Consider the following 18,763-nt stretch of genomic DNA (forward strand, 5'->3'; position numbering starts at 1 on the left):
GAAACCAGGGGCCAAATGAGCTGCCAAAATCACATGAATAACTACAGAGGGCACAGAACAGGTATTGTGGTGGCTTTGGGGCATTTTATTTTTATTAACTTCCCTGGAGTACTCCTTCAAGGACACAGGAAATGTTAAGTTTACATTTTTGTTTTTTCCTCCACACATTCTAAAAATCATAACTCTTTTATATTTCCATCCACAGACCCATATGAGAGCTTATTGTTTGGTTGGCCAATTGTACTTGGTAATTACATCTTCTATTTTATGATAAAATGTATGGCAAAACCAAAAACATATTATTTGTGTAGTGAAAGATTTTTCATTTTCCGGTAAAAATGACATGCTTTCTATATTCTGTGGGTTAATACAATTAAAATGATCCCCATGATTACATACTTTTTTATCATTGTATTGCTTTTAAAAAAAAACCTCAAACTGTAATTTTTATTAATACCACTTTTGTGTGTATGCAACTTTTTATTTTTTGGGGAATATGATGTGATAAAAAAGCAGCAATTTGGGACTTTTTATTTTTAAATGTTTATGCAGTTCACCTTAAGCGATCATTATCATTATGTGGTCACACAGTACAGATGTTGCACCCCAGTACCCTTGCTGCCCTTTCAGGGAGACTCCATTCAGTGACCCCTTGGCCCCCCCTTTACCTATGTTCCATAAATAGTACTAAGTGCCTATGTTATTCAATGTAATGTACCTATATTGTTATATACCTTTAAGTAATGTTGCTATGTGCTGTGACCAAGTAAGGTACCAGTGACCATGGGACCTACAGGGTGACCTATGGGACCCCATAAAAAGTATTGGTGGAGCTAGTTCAGTCTTGGCCTGAAGCCTACCACGCAGCCGAGCATCCAAAAGTCCACTGCCCCACAGGTGAACGTCAAAACCTGGTAAGCTACAAACAGGGAAAAGTCTGTCTAGTCAGTCCCAGTCATGTCAGTCAAGATTTATCTGTGTCAAGTCAGCGTGGCCCTGCATCAATTTGTCCAAGTCCACTACAAGTCCCAGTGAGCCCTGACGTCTCTGAAGTCAATGGTCACCTCCTTGAGCCTGGCTAAGCTGTTAAGACTGTTACACCTGTCTAACTCAGTGAAGCTGCGGTTGTTCCGTAACTTGGCGTCGGAGTCATTATTTGCCCCAGTACCTAGCCCAGGATCCAGCTGTATACCTTTGCGTGGTGAAGAGGTTAAACCACACTCTGGTGTCACGAACTCAAGGGGTTAATGCCATCTGCCCCTAGGGTAATAACATCTGCCCTTATCACACACTGATGTCACAGTACAGGGACAATACACACAGTGTTTTTACAATACAGGGATAATATAGTGATGTCACAATACAGGGATAATACACACAGAGATGTTACAGTACAGGGATAATATACACAGTGACGTCACAGTACAGGGATAATATACACAGTGACGTCACAGTACAGGGATAATACACAGTGATGTCACAGTACAGAGATAATACACAGTGACATCACAGTACAGGGATAATATACACAGTGACGTCACAGTACAGGGATAATACACACAGTGATGTCACAGTACAGGGATGATGCACACAGTGATGTCACAGTACAGGGTTAATATATGCACAGTAATGTCACAGACAGTACAGGGATGATACACACAGTGATGCCACAATACAGGGATAATACACACAGTGATGTCAAAGTACAGGGATAATACACACAGTGATGTCACAATACAGGGATAATACACACAGTGATGTCACAGTACAGGGATTATACACACAGTGATGTCACAATACAGGGATAATACACAGTGATCTCACTGTGCAGGCATAATACACACTGTGATGTCACAGTACAAGGATAATACACAGTAATGACACAGTGCAGGGATAATACACACAATGATGTCACATTACAGGGATAATACACACAATGATGTCACAGTACAGGGATAATACACACAGTGATGTCACAGTACAGGGATAATATACACAGTGATGTCACAGTACAGGCATAATACACACAATGATGTCACAGTACAGGGATAATACATACAGTGATGTCACAGTACAAGGATAATACACAGGTATGCCACAGTACAGGGATAATACACACAGTGATGTCACTGTACAGGGATAATACACACAGTGATGTCACAGTACAGGAATAATACACATAGTGATGTCACAGTACAGGGATAATACACACAGTGTTGTCACAGGACAGGGATATTACACAGTCATGTCATAGTAAAGGTATAACACACATAGTGATGTCATAGTAAAGGTATAATACACATAGTGATGTCACAGTACATGGAGGATACACACAGATATGTTACAGTACAGGCAGGGGTCAAGCCATGGGCGAAATAAAAGTGTGGGAACTCTTCCACTCAAGGGTTAGTACTGCAGGACTCCTACTAATGGGAATGGCGTTCCTGCTGTGAAAAAAGTGCAGCAACTCAGTTCCCACACGTTCCTGCAGGACTTGAACCCAGAGTCCAGGGATAATGTCACATGTCAGTAGATGTAACTGTAATCACTTATATGGTCTGTAAATCTCTCGCATATACCTGGTATCTCCTACTATATGGTCAGTGTGTGTGGGAATATTGGTCTTTGTATAATTAATTTCATACAGTAACAGCATTGTGGTGGTAGTCAGTCATTAGTCGCACTGGTAGTCTTGGTCATGGTGTGGTAGTATTATTTGTTCCCTGCAGGTAACACACACAACTAGCAGTGTACACCTCTGCATGTATTTTATTTTGTCTAGAGGGGCTGACCTTTTTTATTTTTTTCTACTGGTATTATTGGTAATATTGGTCTCAGTATACAGGATTTGGTCAGGAACAGTATAACTAATACATGTATGGTGATAAAATTCCTCCTTGTATACTTATTATTGGTAATATTGGTCTTAGTATACAGGATTTGGTCAGTAACGGTATAATGGTAATATGTATGGCGATAATTTTCCTTCTTGTATACTGGTAATATTGGTGATTGTGGTCTTGGGGTACTGGACAAATTTGCCGTGGGGCCTACGGGACACTAGTTACAACCCTGATTGGTGACAGCGCAGCCATCTAACAGCTTATCGGACCACCATGTGAAGTCTGCAGAAAATTATACAGGGCCTCATGTTCGAGTTTCACCTAAGGCCGCACAAAGACTAGAGACGCCTCTGCCTATAGCCAGTGACAATAGGTCATAATGGGGATGGATGATGGATGGAGGAGATAAGTTAAGTGAACGGCTCCAGTCAGAGAAGATGTCACATTTATTTTACTGGATGTAACTTATTCTCCCATCAGTTGGGTCTGATCTGTATTTTAGAAGTTTTTAGTTTGCTGGCATCAGGCTGGGTTCACACCAGCATTGCTTTTTCACTTGTCCTGCTCTGTTATTGGTGCAGAGAGCAGAACAATTAACAAAAATGGCGCCAGCATATCTGTTGCATGACAAACACTAACAGTGCTTGATGGACTCCACTGACTTTAATGGTGCTGTCAGGTTTTTATATGGAAACAGCTTTGCTCCTGGGCCTCTCCATACATCCTTATTGTTGCTGTGCCATAGATGGATGGTGCAGAATGTAAAGAACTGGAACATAATTCATGCATTTTGAGAACTGTTATAAGAACCACTGGAAATTCTTTATTTGTGAAGGAAAGGGGATTCAGTATGAGTATATGAAAGGGTTTCTTCTAAAGTTGCAGTAATGAAACTCTATAATGTCCAGGTATAAGAGACTGCAATGGCGAATACTATGTCAGCATTCATAAACAGGTCACATGCCTATCTTATGACAAATCCCATTGACGGTTACAATACAATTTAGCAAGGAATGATACATAATAGACTGTGGAACATTTTTTTTTAGCTTTTTTTAACAGATGGCCAGGGGGTTCCCTTACTCTAGGTCAGTGGTCTCCAAATACAACCCTTCTGATGTTGCACAATTACATTTCTCAGCATGCCTGGACAGTCATTGTCTGGGCTTACTTGGAGTTGTAGTTATGCAATATCTGGAGGTCCACAGTTTGGAGACCACTGCGAGTCTAGGTCAAAGAGCTAGATTTAAGAAAGATTGAATCAGATGCTCTTTTTTTCCACCTAATTCTGTAAAATGCACAAAGCTGCTATATTTAATTTCTACCAGTAGATGTCAGGAGACACTGCAAAAAGACTTAACTACAGATGAACTCTACAGAGAATAAACACTACTGGTACCTAATAAGATGAAAGATTTATGGGAATTTTAAATGCAGGGATGGCTATATTTGGGTTTAATAAGTTTTTAACTTGACACATTATATCAGAATTACCAAACACTACTACATTACCACTAACGTAAAGTTGGAATTTTGAAGAATTAATTAAAGAGGTAATTCCATCTTATAAAGTGATGGTATATTGCTAGGATATAGGATCAGCCTCATATCCTGTACAGGAGAGGGGGGCACAGGTCCATCTGAATTAATAGAGACGGGTGCAGTTCCCTGCACAACCAGGTGACATGATGGGAGCACTGCTTTAGGGAACAACATAGGGTTGCAGAACTACATCCCTTCATTCTGAGGATCAGAAGCATATGAAAACAATGTCCTATCACTTTATAAGAGAATCCCTTTTATAAACATCACTACCTGTAAAGAAGAAAAAAATGTTTACTGTAGTTATACTGTCTCAATGTTATTTGGTGCCTTTCAGTTTTTGCCCACTAAATGTCAGGTATAGTTTTGCCTTATTTACCTAATTTAACAAACTCTTGACATATCCATGTGCAGATTTTAAAAGTTTATAGTAAGATCAGACTACAACATTACATCTGCACTGCCCATTTATAGATGTGCTGTAGTTATATGTGGCATCCTGGGCTCACCTAGGCATCAGCACATGGCATGACTGCACCCACTAAACTACCGAAAGCTGCAATACCACTGTATTGGGGAGATTGGTGTATGCCTGTGCACCACTGAAGATAATACACAGTGATGTCACAGTACAGGGATAATACACACAGTGATGTCACAGTACAGGGATAATACACACAGGTGTGTCACAGTACAGGGATAATACACACAGTGATGTCACAGTACAGGGATATTACACAATGATGTCACAGTTTAGGGATAATACACACAGTGATGTCACAGTACAGGGATATTACACAGTGATGTCACAGTACAGGAATAATACACACAGTGATGTCACAGTACAGGGATAATACACAGTGATGTCACAGTACAGGGATAATACACAGTGATGTCACAGTACAGGGATTATACACACAGTGATGTCACAGTACAGGGATAATACACAGTGATGTCACAGTACAGGGATAATACACAGTGATGTCACAGTACAGGGATAATACACAGTGATGTCACAGTACAGGGATAATACACACAGTGATGTCACAGTACAGGGATAATACACAGTGATGTCACAGTACAGGGATAATACACACAGTGATGTCACAGTACAGGGATAATACACAGTGATGTCACAGTACAGGGATAATACACAGTGATGTCACAGTACAGGGATAATACACAGTGATGTCACAGTACAGGGATAATACACAGTGATGTCACAGTACAGGGATAATACACACAGTGATGTCACAGTACAGGGATAATACACAGTGATGTCACAGTACATGGATAGTACACAGTGATGTCACAGTACAGGGATAATACACAGTGATGTCACAGTACAGGGATAATACACAGTGATGTCACAGTACAGGGATAATACACACAGTGATGTCACAGTACAGGGATAATACACAGTGATGTCACAATACAGGGATAATACACAGTGATGTCACAGTACAGGGATAATACACAGTGATGTCACAGTACAGGGATAATACACACAGTGATGTCACAGTACAGGGATAATACACAGTGATGTCACAGTACAGGGATAATACACACAGTGATGTCACAGTACAGGGATAATACACAGTGCTGTCACAGTACAGGGATAATACACAGTGATGTCACAGTACAGGGATAATACACACAGTGATGTCACAGTACAGGGATAATACACAGTGATGTCACAGTACAGGGATAATACACAGTGATGTCACAGTACAGGGATAATACACACAGTGATGTCACAGTACAGGGATAATACACAGTGATGTCACAGTACAGGGATAATACACAGTGATGTCACAGTACAGGGATAATACACAGTGATGTCACAGTACAGGGATAATACACACAGTGATGTCACAGTACAGGGATAATACACAGTGATGTCACAGTACAGGGATAATACACACAGTGATGTCACAGTACAGGGATAATACACAGTGATGTCACAGTACAGGGATAATACACAGTGATGTCACAGTACAGGGATAATACACACAGTGATGTCACAGTACAGGGATAATACACAGTGATGTCACAGTACATGGATAGTACACAGTGATGTCACAGTACAGGGATAATACACAGTGATGTCACAGTACAGGGATAATACACACAGTGATGTCACAGTACAGGGATAATACACAGTGATGTCACAGAACAGGGATAATACACAGTGATGTCACAGTACAGGGATAATACACACAGTGATGTCACAGTACAGGGATAATACACAGTGATGTCACAGTACAGGGATAATACACACAGTGATGTCACAGTACAGGGATAATACACAGTGATGTCACAGTACAGGGATAATACACAGTGATGTCACAGTACAGGGATAATACACAGTGATGTCACAGTACAGGGATAATACACACAGTGATGTCACAGTACAGGGATAATACACAGTGATGTCACAGTACATGGATAGTACACAGTTATGTCACAGTACAGGGATAATACACAGTGATGTCACAGTACAGGGATAATACACAGTGATGTCACAGTACAGGGATAATACACACAGTGATGTCACAGTACAGGGATAATACACAGTGATGTCACAGTACAGGGATAATACACAGTGATGTCACAGTACAGGGATAATACACAGTGATGTCACAGTACAGGGATAATACACACAGTGATGTCACAGTACAGGGATAATACACAGTGATGTCACAGTACAGGGATAATACACACAGTGATGTCACAGTACAGGGATAATACACAGTGATGTCACAGTACAGGGATAATACACAATGATGTCAGAGTACAGGGATAATACACACATTGATGTCACAGTACAGGGATAATACACAGTGATGTCACAGTACAGGGATAATACACAGTGATGTCACAGTACAGGGATAATACACAGTGATGTCACAGTACAGGGATAATACACACAGTGATGTCACAGTACAGGGATAATACACAGTGATGTCACAGTACAGGGATAATACACACAGTGATGTCACAGTACAGGGATAATACACAGTGATGTCACAGTACAGGGATAATACACAGTGATGTCAGAGTACAGGGATAATACACACAGTGATGTCACAGTACAGGGATAATACACAGTGATGTCACAGTACATGGATAGTACACAGTGATGTCACAGTACAGGGATAATACACAGTGATGTCACAGTACAGGGATAATACACACAATGATGTCACAGTACAGGGATAATACACAGTGATGTCACAGTACAGGGATAATACACAGTGATGTCACAGTACAGGGATAATACACACAGTGATGTCACAGTACAGGGATAATACACAGTGATGTCACAGTACATGGATAGTACACAGTGATGTCACAGTACAGGGATAATACACACAGTGATCTCATAGTACAGGGATATTACACAGTGATGTCATAGTAAAGGTATAATACACAGTGATGTTACAGTACAGGGATAATACACACAGTGATGTCACAGTACAGGGATAATACACACAGGTATGTCACAGTACAGGGATAATACACACAGTGATGTCACAGTACAGGGATATTACACACAGGTATGTCACAGTACAGGGATGATACACACAGTGATGTCACAGTACAGGGATAATACACACAGTGATGTCACAGTACAGGGATATTACACAGTGATGTCACAGTACAGGGATAATACACAGTGATGTCACAGTACAGGGATAATACACACAGTGATGTCCCAGTACAGGGATAATACACAGTGATGTCACAGTACAGGGATAATACACAGTGATGTCACAGTACAGGGATAATACACACAGTGATGTCACAGTACAGGGATAATACACACACTGATGTCACAGTACAGGGATAATACACAGTGATGTCACAGTACAGGAATAATACACAGTGATGTCACAGTACAGGGATAATACACACAGTGATGTCACAGTACAGGGATAATACACACAGTGATGTCACAGTACAGGGATAATACACACAGTGATGTCACAGTACAGGGATAATACACACAGTGATGTCACAGTACAGGGATAATACACACAGTGATCTCACAGTTCAGGGATAGTACACAGTGATGTCACAGTACAGAGATAATACACACAGTGATGTCACAGTACATGGATAGTACACAGTGATGTCACAGTACAGGGATAGTACACAGTGATGTCATAGTAAAGGTATAATACACAGGTATGTCACAGTACAGGGATAATACACACAATGATGTCACAGTACAGGGATAATACACAGTGATGTCACAGTACAGTAATAATACACACAGTGATCTCACAGTACAGGGATAGTACACAGTGATGTCACAGTACAGGCATAATACACACAGTGATGTCACAGTACAGGGATAGCACACAGTGATGTCATAGTAAAGGTATAATACACAGGTATGTCACAGTACAGGGATAATACACACAATGATGTCACAGTACAGGGATAATACACAGTGATGTCACAGTACAGTAATAATACACACAGTGATCTCACAGTACAGGGATAGTACACAGTGATGTCACAATACAGGGATAATACACACAGGTATGTCACAGTACAGGGATAATACACACAATGATGTCACAGTACAGGGATAATACACACAGTGATGTCACAGTACAATAATAATACACACAGTGATCTCACAGTACAGGGATAGTACACAGTGATGTCACAGTACAGGGATAGTACACAGTGATGTCATAGTAAAGGTATAATACACAATGATGTTACAGTACAGGGATAATACACAGTGATGTCACAGTACAGGGATAATACACACAGTGATGTCACAGTACAGGGATAATACACACAGTGATGTCACAGTACAGGGATAATACACACAGTGATGTCACAGTACAGGGATAATACACACAGTGATGTCACAGTACAGGGATAATACACACAGTGATCTCACAGTACAGGGATAGTACACAGTGATGTCACAGTACAGAGATAATACACACAGTGATGTCACAGTACATGGATAGTACACAGTGATGTCACAGTACAGGGATAGTACACAGTGATGTCATAGTAAAGGTATAATACACAGGTATGTCACAGTACAGGGATAATACACACAATGATGTCACAGTACAGGGATAATACACAGTGATGTCACAGTACAGTAATAATACACACAGTGATCTCACAGTACAGGGATAGTACACAGTGATGTCACAGTACAGGCATAATACACACAGTGATGTCACAGTACAGGGATAGCACACAGTGATGTCATAGTAAAGGTATAATACACAGGTATGTCACAATACAGGGATAATACACACAATGATGTCACAGTACAGGGATAATACACAGTGATGTCACAGTACAGTAATAATACACACAGTGATCTCACAGTACAGGGATAGTACACAGTGATGTCACAATACAGGGATAATACACACAGGTATGTCACAGTACAGGGATAATACACACAATGATGTCACAGTACAGGGATAATACACACAGTGATGTCACAGTACAATAATAATACACACAGTGATCTCACAGTACAGGGATAGTACACAGTGATGTCACAGTACAGGGATAGTACACAGTGATGTCATAGTAAAGGTATAATACACAATGATGTTACAGTACAGGGATTATGTCACATATGAGTCGGTAGATGTAACTGTAATGACTTATATGGTCTGAAAATCTCTCGCATATCGCTGGTATCTACTACTATTATATGGTCAGTGTGTGTGGGAATATTGGGGGAGATTTATTAAAACCTGTATAGACAAAAAGTTGCTGAGTTGCCCATAGCAACCAATCAGATCACTTCTTTCATTTTGCAGAGGCCTTTTCAAATATGAAAGAAGAAATGTGATTGGTTGCCATGGGCAACTGGTCAGCTTTTTCTCTGCACAAGTTTTGATAAATCTCCCCCATTGGTCTTTGTATAATTAATCCTATACAGTAACAGCAATGTGGTGGTAGTCAGTCATTAGTCGCACTGGTAGTCTTGGTCATGGTGTAGTAGTATTATTTGTTCCCTGCAGGTAACACACACAACTAGCAGTGTGCACCTCTGCATTCATTTTGTCTAGAGGTCCTGACCATTTTTATTTTTTTATTTTTTATTCAAATGTGCCATGGGGCCTACAGGACACTAGTTACACCCCTGATCTCATATCTTCCCTATCACCACTTGCAATTTGTGCTGTGGCGACAGCGCAGCCATCTAACAGCTTATCGGAAGACCATGTGAAGTCTGCAGAAAATTATACAGGGCCTCATGTTCGAGTTTCACCTAAGGCCGCACAAAGACTAGAGACGCCTCTGCCTATAGCCAGTGACAATAGGTCATAATGGGGATGGATGATGGATGGAGGAGATAAGTTAAGTGAACGGCTCCAGTCAGAGAAGACGTCACATTTATTTTACTGGATGTAACTTATTCTGCCATCAGTTGGGTCTGATCTGTATTTTAGAAGTTTTTAGTTTGCTGGCATCAGGCTGGGTTCACACCAGCATTGCTTCTTCACTTGTCCTGCTCTGTTATTGGTGCAGAGTGCAGAACAATTAACAAAAATGGCGCCAGCATATCTGTTGCATGACAAACACTAAGAGTGCTTGATGGACTCCACTGACTTTAATGGTGCTGTCAGGTTTTTATATGGAAACAGCTTTGCTCCTGGGCCTCTCCATACATCCTTATTGTTGCTGTGCCATAGATGGATGGTGCAGAATGTAAAGAACTGGAACATAATTCATGCATTTTGAGAACTGTTATAAGAACCACTGGAAATTCTTTATTTGTGAAGGAAAGGGGATTCAGTATGAGTATATGAAAGGGTTTCTTCTAAAGTTGCAGTAATGAAACTCTATAATGTCCAGGTATAAGAGACTGCAATGGCGAATACTATGTCAGCATTCATAAACAGGTCACATGCCTATCTTATGACAAATCCCATTGACGGTTACAATACAATTTAGCAAGGAATGATACATAATAGACTGAGGGACATTTTTTTTTAGCTTTTTTTAACAGATGGCCAGGGGGTTCCCTTACTCTAGGTCAGTGGTCTCCAAATACAACCCTTCTGATGTTGCACAATTACATTTCTCAGCATGCCTGGACAGTCATTGTCTGGGCTTACTTGGAGTTGTAGTTTTGCAATATCTGGAGGTCCACAGCTTGGAGACCACTGCGAGTCTAGGTCAAAGAGCTAGATTTAAGAAAGATTGAATCAGATGGTCTTTTTTTTCCACCTAAAGGTATGTTCACAATGCAGAATCTCCGCGGAATTCCGCTCGCTGCACAGTGAACATTAACATCAGTGTGAATGGGTCTTCCGCGAGACCCATTCACACTGAGGAATTTCAGTGGCAGACAATTCCGCCACTGAAATTGTTCTGCGCAAAGAAAGAACGTTCATTCCTTGCGCGGAATTCCACGAGCACTGCATAGCCGTCAATGGTGACGGCGCAGTGCGGCGCGGTCCTACCGCCGCCGGCTACCAGTCTGAATCTCCGCTCGCTGAATTCAGCTGTAGTGTGAACATACCCTAATTCTGGAAAATGTATAAAGCTGCTATATTTAATTTCTACCACTAGATGTCAGGAGACACTGCAAAAAGACTTAACTAGAGATGAACTCTACTGAGAATAAACACTACTGGTACCTAATGAGATGGAAGATTTAGGCTAAGTTTCCACTTGTTTCTTATTTTGGCAGTTTTTGGATATCTGCCACTGCAGTTATTGAGCCAAAGTCAGAAGTGGATCCATAAAGGAGGAGAAGTATAAATCCTTCCTTTATATGTCCTATTCCTTTTGAATACATTTCTGGCTTTGGCTCAAAAACTGCAGTGGCAGATATCCAAAAACTGCAAGAAAAAAAACAAGTGGAAACTTAGCCTTATGGGAATTTTAAATGCAGGGATGGCTATATTTGGGTTTAACTCCTTGGGGATGGAGGGTGTACCTATATGCCCTCAGCCCACTCCCTTTCTATAATGGCGCCATAGCGGGTCGGGCCCGACCTCTAACAACGCGGTGCCGCGCGCTATTAACCCTTTAGACATGGCATTCAAAGTTGAACACCACGTCTAAAGTGAAAGTAAAGCACTGCCGGTTAGCTCAGGGGGCTGTTCAGGATAACCGCGATGAAATCGTGGCATCCTGAACAGCTGTAAAGACAACCGGAGGGTCCCTAACTGCCTCCTTGCTGTCCAATCGCCGAATGACTGCTCAGTGCCTGAGATCCAGGCATGAGCAGTCAAACGGCAGAATCATTGATCACTGGTTTCCTATGAGAAATCATTGATCAGTGTAAAAGATCAGTGTGTGCAGTGTTATAGCCCCCTATGGGAGCTATAACATTGCAAAAAAAAAGTGGAAAAAAAAAAGTGAATAAAGATCATTTAACCCCTTCCCTAATAAAAGTTTGAATCATCCCCCTTTTCCCAATAAAAAAAAAAATTGTAAATAAAAATAAACATATGTTGTAGCGCCGTGTGCGGAAATGTCAGAATTATAAAAGTATATAATTAATTAAATGGTCAATGGCGTACACGCAAAAAATTTCCAAAGTCCAAAACAGTGTATTTTTGGTCACTTTTTATATCATTAAAAAATTCATAAAAAGTGATCAAAAAGTCCAATCAATACATAAATGATACCGCTAAAAACGTCAACCCCATACGCAGAAAATTTAAAAAGTTATAGGGGCCAGAAGATGACAATTTTAAACATATACATTTTCGTGCATGTAGTTATGATTTTTTCCAGAAGTACGACAAAATCAAACCTATATAAGTAGGGTATCATTTTAATTGTATGGACCTACAGAATAAAGAGAAGGTGTGATTTTTACCGAAAAATATTCTGCGTAGAAGCGGAAGCCCTCAAAAAAAAATGTCTTCAATTTTGTCGCACAGTGATTTTTTTTTCCATTTTGCCGTCGATTTTTGGGTAAAATTACTAATGTCATTACAAAGTAGAATTGGTGGCGCAAGGGTTATGATTTCTAAAAGGTAAGGAGGAAAAAACGAAAGTGCAGTGTTTAGCGTTTAACTTGACACATTATAATTGTATCAGAATTACCAAACACTTCTACATTACCTCTAACGTAAAGTTGAATTAATTAAAGAGGTAATTCCATCTTATAAAGTGATGGTATATTGCTAGGATATAGGGTCAGCCTCATATCCTGTACAGGAGAGGGGCGCACAGGTCCATCTGAATTAATAGAGACGGGTGCAGTTCCCTGCACAACCAGGTGACATGATGGGAGCACTGCTTTAGGGAACAACATAGGGTTGCAGAACTACATCCCTTCATTCTGAGGATCAGAAGCATATGAAAACAATGTCCTATCCCTTTATAAGAGAATCCCTTTTACTAAACATCACTACCTGTAAAGAAGAAAAAACAGTTTACTGTAGTTACACTGTCTCAATGTTATTTGGTGCCTTTCAGTTTTTGCCCACTAAATGCCAGGTATAGTTTTGCCCTATTTACCTAATTTAACAAACTCTTGACATATCCATGTGCAGATTTTAAAAGTTTATAGTAAGATCAGACTACAACATTACATCTGCACTGCCCATTTATAGATGTGCTGTAGTTATATGTGGCATCCTGGGCTCACCTAGGCATCAGCACATGGCATGACTGCACCCACTAAACTACCGAAAGCTGCAATACCACTGTATTGGGGAGATTGGTGTATGCCTGTGCACCACTGAAGATAATACACAGTGATGTCACAGTACAGAGATAATACACACAGGTATGTCACAGTACAGGGATAATACACACAGTGACGTCACAGTACAGGGATAATACACACAGTGATGTCACAGTACAGGGATATTACACAGTGATGTCACAGTACAGGGATATTACACAGTGATGTCACAGTACAGGGATAATACACACAGTGATGTCACAGTACAGGGATAATACACACAGTGATGTCACAGTACAGGGATAATACACAGTGATGTCACAGTACAGGGATAATACACACAGTGATGTCACAGTACAGGGATAATACACAGTGATGTCACAGTACAGAGATAATACACACAGTGATGTCACAGTACAGGGATATGCCTGTGCACCACTGAAGATCAGCCAGTGTGTGTGTTATATACAGTAATTCTTGCATATATGTACATGATACAGCAAACGGAAGGAAGTTACAGATTGGCCACAAGACCTTACTTCAAGATTGGGTTCTCAGGGGTAAGTGGAACACTGCTCTATACACTATACACCTTCAGTCACCTTCAGAGCAAAGTCTGTATGGAATATACAAGGCTACATTTTCATTGTGCATTCTCACCCTTAGTGCTTAGGCAGGGTTCATGTGTAATGGAAAACTACTGTATTTATAATATTTGTAAAAGAAATGGCATTATCACTTTGTGTTGATATTGGTTGAATATTTTAGACAGATAACTACAAACTTGAACACATTCTTCTTCACCCATGGACCAGAATTTGAAGGAAGACTAAGAAAGTCACAGCTTCTGCCTTCTTAAAGGGAATCTGTCAGTTCTATTTCTTGATAGGAGCTGCAGACCCCCTTAGATAGCTTTAAGGGTATTAAAGCAACCTGTACCTTTTCTGGAGCTGATGGTGGTTGCTAAACTTATGTCTATTTTATTTCTTAGCTAAGTGTCAAGGAGGAGGAGCAAAACTTCTTAAATGCCACAGCTTGGCACACTCCCAAACTTGACTTCAAGCATTAATTAACATACATTGCCCTGTACATCAGTCATGGAGGACCTAGGAGGTGAAGGTGAACATATAGACATGCCAGACTATGGCACTTGAGCATCTTGGCTCTGCCTGCTTGACACTTAGCTGAGAAATAAAAAAGTAAGTATGGAAACCATCATCAGCTCCAGTTAAAGTTCAGTTTTATTTTATACCCTAACAGCTATCCAATGGTGTCTGCAGGATATACAGCGTACAGATTCTCTTTGACTGTCATTATGGTGTGTGGTGGGTTATTATGGTGGGTTATTTATGGTGTCGAAATCTTTTGGATGGATGGGACTGTATACTTGGATGTACCATGTCCCTCCTGCATCCTCCTACACTTTGCCCACCAATGCTGCTGAATTCGACTGGGTACCCCAATAATCAGGTTACCACCACTAACCACATGATCTGGAGATCCCACAGCTGTGAGAACCAGTTTGCACCAAAGTTCTGGGACCAACATAGTATTAAGACAAAACCAAAATAATAAAAAAAAGTGCAGGATGATCTGAGAAAATAAGGCAGAGACTGAAGTTTTTAAAGATTATTTTGTACATACATTGATACCTATAACATACTATCATGCTAATGAAGCAACTTTTAACATGCTATAGAAATGTTTGTGTATAACTAATATTTGATGGGAAAAAAAGGTTAAAACTAAATGTTCATGGAGAAGTTATAGGTATTAAAACCTAATATTCCTGCTGGAATGAGTAAGTAAAGGAAGGGGGTGTTGTTTTCCGCGGTCCGGCTGCTCACGCTGGCCGTGAGTTCATTGCCCCGCTCCCTCCACCAGCCGGAGGGGCTGGGATTCACACTGCGGTACATGCCCGCATGCAAGTCCCAGCCCGTCACTCACCTCGCTCCTCTCCTGTTTCTCAGCTCTGGCATGCGTGTCCCCGTCTCCTGGGGTGTGCGCGTGCCGAAGCTTTAAGATTTAAAGGGCCAGTCAGGGGTCACGTCCTGGAAAAAAAAAGTGCAGGAACTCATCCAAGATTTCTACTTAAGGGCTGTTCCTGCAGGACTTCTGCTAATGGAAACAGTGTTCCTGCTGTGGAAAAAGTCCAGGAACTCTGTTCCCATGCATTCTTGTGGGACTTGAGCCCTGGGGCCAGTGCGCCCATAATTCGTTTTGCACCTGTCACTCACTTATAAATTCCTGCTCCTCCCACACTTTCCTGCGGATCTTTGTTACCTCGTGCCATTGAGAAAGTGTTACTGTGATTTGCCTTGCTGTGTTTCTGACCCCTTGCTCTGTGACCTGACCTGCTCCTGTGCCGCCGGCCTACTGATCTCCTGCTACATTCCCGACTACGTACCTGTGCCGCCTGCCCTGACCTTCTGCTATCCAGACTATGAGTTTCTACATCCCTCTTGTGCCTCGAATCTCCTCAGCCGCCTGTGTGGTTGAGTCGTGCCAGGGGTGGCGACCTGGGTGTCGTCTGCCGCAGCGACACCATTCCGCTTTGCGGCCGGCTCTGGTGAAAACCATCGGCACCTTAGACTTCGCTCCCTGGTGCGGCCCATGTCATCTGCCATACAGGTTAAGCGGATCCACTTCCTACGTTGTTCTTGTCTTCCTAACTGTGAATGTTACAGGGGGTCAATGATATCTGGGGTCTGGGGTACTCATAGGTTGATGGCTACATATTTTTCCCTCTAGGCTGATAATATATATATATATATATATATATATATATATATATACAGTGTTCAGCAAAAACAAAAAGAAAGATAGCCAGCACAACTACCTAATACACAGTATATATATATAGTGTTGATATTCCCTGTGCGGGTAAGTTTTATTAAATAGCTTTATAGAAATTGAAGTTCCTTTTTACTTTTAGAAAGAACCAAATCCCCTTTTCGAACAGCTGCAAATCATGTCTTACTGGGTTTGCAGGAGACATGCCTGACTTGCTGGGAATCTGGAAGATCAAGATATATCAAGAAACTCTGCATTCTGGACAGCCAGCTAAGGTTGGCAAATTAACAGTATGTGTTAATGCAGTGAGAAGAAATCAGATTTATACAAGAAAGTCAATGTAGAATTTATTCAAGTGCAAATGGGATTGCCCGGAATAAGATGTCTAAGGGCGGAGTATCCCTTTAAAGAGAATCTGACAGCTATTTCACCTGCACTAAGCCCAATATATTGGATGGCAATGGAGGCGGGGGGCCGGCTCGCCCAGCACCCTTGTCTCATCAATCTCATCAATACTCACTCCACAGCCATCCCCCTTCTGTGATGTGAAAGCCTGGGTTTAGTGTGGATGAATTAGCTGTCAGATTCTCTTTAACTCCTTATTCACACTTTTGTATGAAAAAAAATATATATATATATGTATATATATATATATATATATATATATATATATAATTTTATTTTTTTTTTACTTTAGTTTTCCCTTTTTTGCTTTGTTTTGTTTCCATTTTTTTTGTTATATAATTAACCATTTTTGCTACCTTTATGATGAAGGTGATATTGCTGAATTATGCAAAAATGTGAATTATGCAAAATGTGAATCATGCAAAAATGTAACATATGTTTTTAAATTTAAACTACTTCAGAGGACAAAAGGTAAGCGGCACCAGCAATCAATATCTTAATCCAACTATGGACCAAGGACAGCTGTGGGGGTCTGTGTTCAACAACCCGCGGCGGTGCTAGGACGAAAGGTAAGTGTAAATCAATAGTACGATCAAAGAAAAAGCAAATCCTGCACTCACCACACAGTACGGGTATCGCGGCCTCGAATTCCGGACCTCAGAAGAGGTCCGGAATTCGAGGCCGTGATACCCGTACTGTGCGGTGAGTGCAGGATTTGCTTTTTCTTTGATCGTACTATTGATTTACACTTACCTTTCGTCCTAGCACCGCCGCGGGTTGTTGAACACAGACCCCCACAGCTGTCCTTGGTCCATAGTTGGATTAAGATATTGATTCAGAAGAGGTCCGGAATTCGAGGCCGCGATACCCGTACTGTGCGGTGAGTGCAGGATTTGCTTTTTCTTTGATCGTACTATGTTTTTAAATTTAACACTTTCAACTTTTGCATTCAACTTGATTTCTATGGGCTAAAAATTGTTCTTTTGTTTAGTTTTTTCCACTTAATCGGCTTAATGGCTATTCAGGTTTGTGATCTCTTTGGTTCATCAGGAAGGAAGAAGCAATCAATACATGACCATTCACACACCAACACCCTGGTGAACACAGAACAGATGTTTGCCGAAATAGACACAACATGGCGCAATGAAGGATGATAATACCAATTTTTATGAATGTGTTATAGATGCTTGAATAGTAAACAACATTTTCTGCATTGTAAGAGGTTCTGTTGGTTATTCACATGACTCACTATCACTATGACCAGATGTCAGTGATTAAATTGGATGATCAGTGTAAATGCGCCTTAACCCTGGGACCTCTAACAATATATATGTAAAACTATTGTGCACCACAGTATGTGTGAGGATGGACAATAATTCCTAAAATCTATATTTATTTTACCAAATATTCCAGTGAATTTATTCAGAGTTAAGTGTTTCCATGTTCAGTCATCGCTCATTGGGCCAGAGGGTGTCATCCACAGGTCGAGGCAGCTGGGAGGGACCCCGCACATCTCATGCTG

The 18,763-nt window shown here is 40.8% G+C and overlaps 1 long non-coding RNA gene across 1 annotated transcript; it reads left to right on the forward strand.

The window, feature by feature from the left end:
• The first annotated feature begins 2,653 nt into the window (after positions 1 to 2,653).
• On the forward strand, positions 2,654 to 18,390 carry LOC130358002 (uncharacterized). Its single transcript, XR_008889364.1, has 4 exons — positions 2,654 to 2,729; positions 16,979 to 17,111; positions 17,703 to 17,810; positions 18,267 to 18,390. It is a non-coding gene; the product is annotated as an uncharacterized LOC130358002 (long non-coding RNA).
• The last annotated feature ends 373 nt before the right edge of the window (positions 18,391 to 18,763 follow it).

Source organism: Hyla sarda, chromosome 2 (genome assembly GCF_029499605.1).
Source record: "Hyla sarda isolate aHylSar1 chromosome 2, aHylSar1.hap1, whole genome shotgun sequence".
Classification (NCBI taxonomy): Eukaryota; Metazoa; Chordata; class Amphibia; order Anura; family Hylidae; genus Hyla; species Hyla sarda.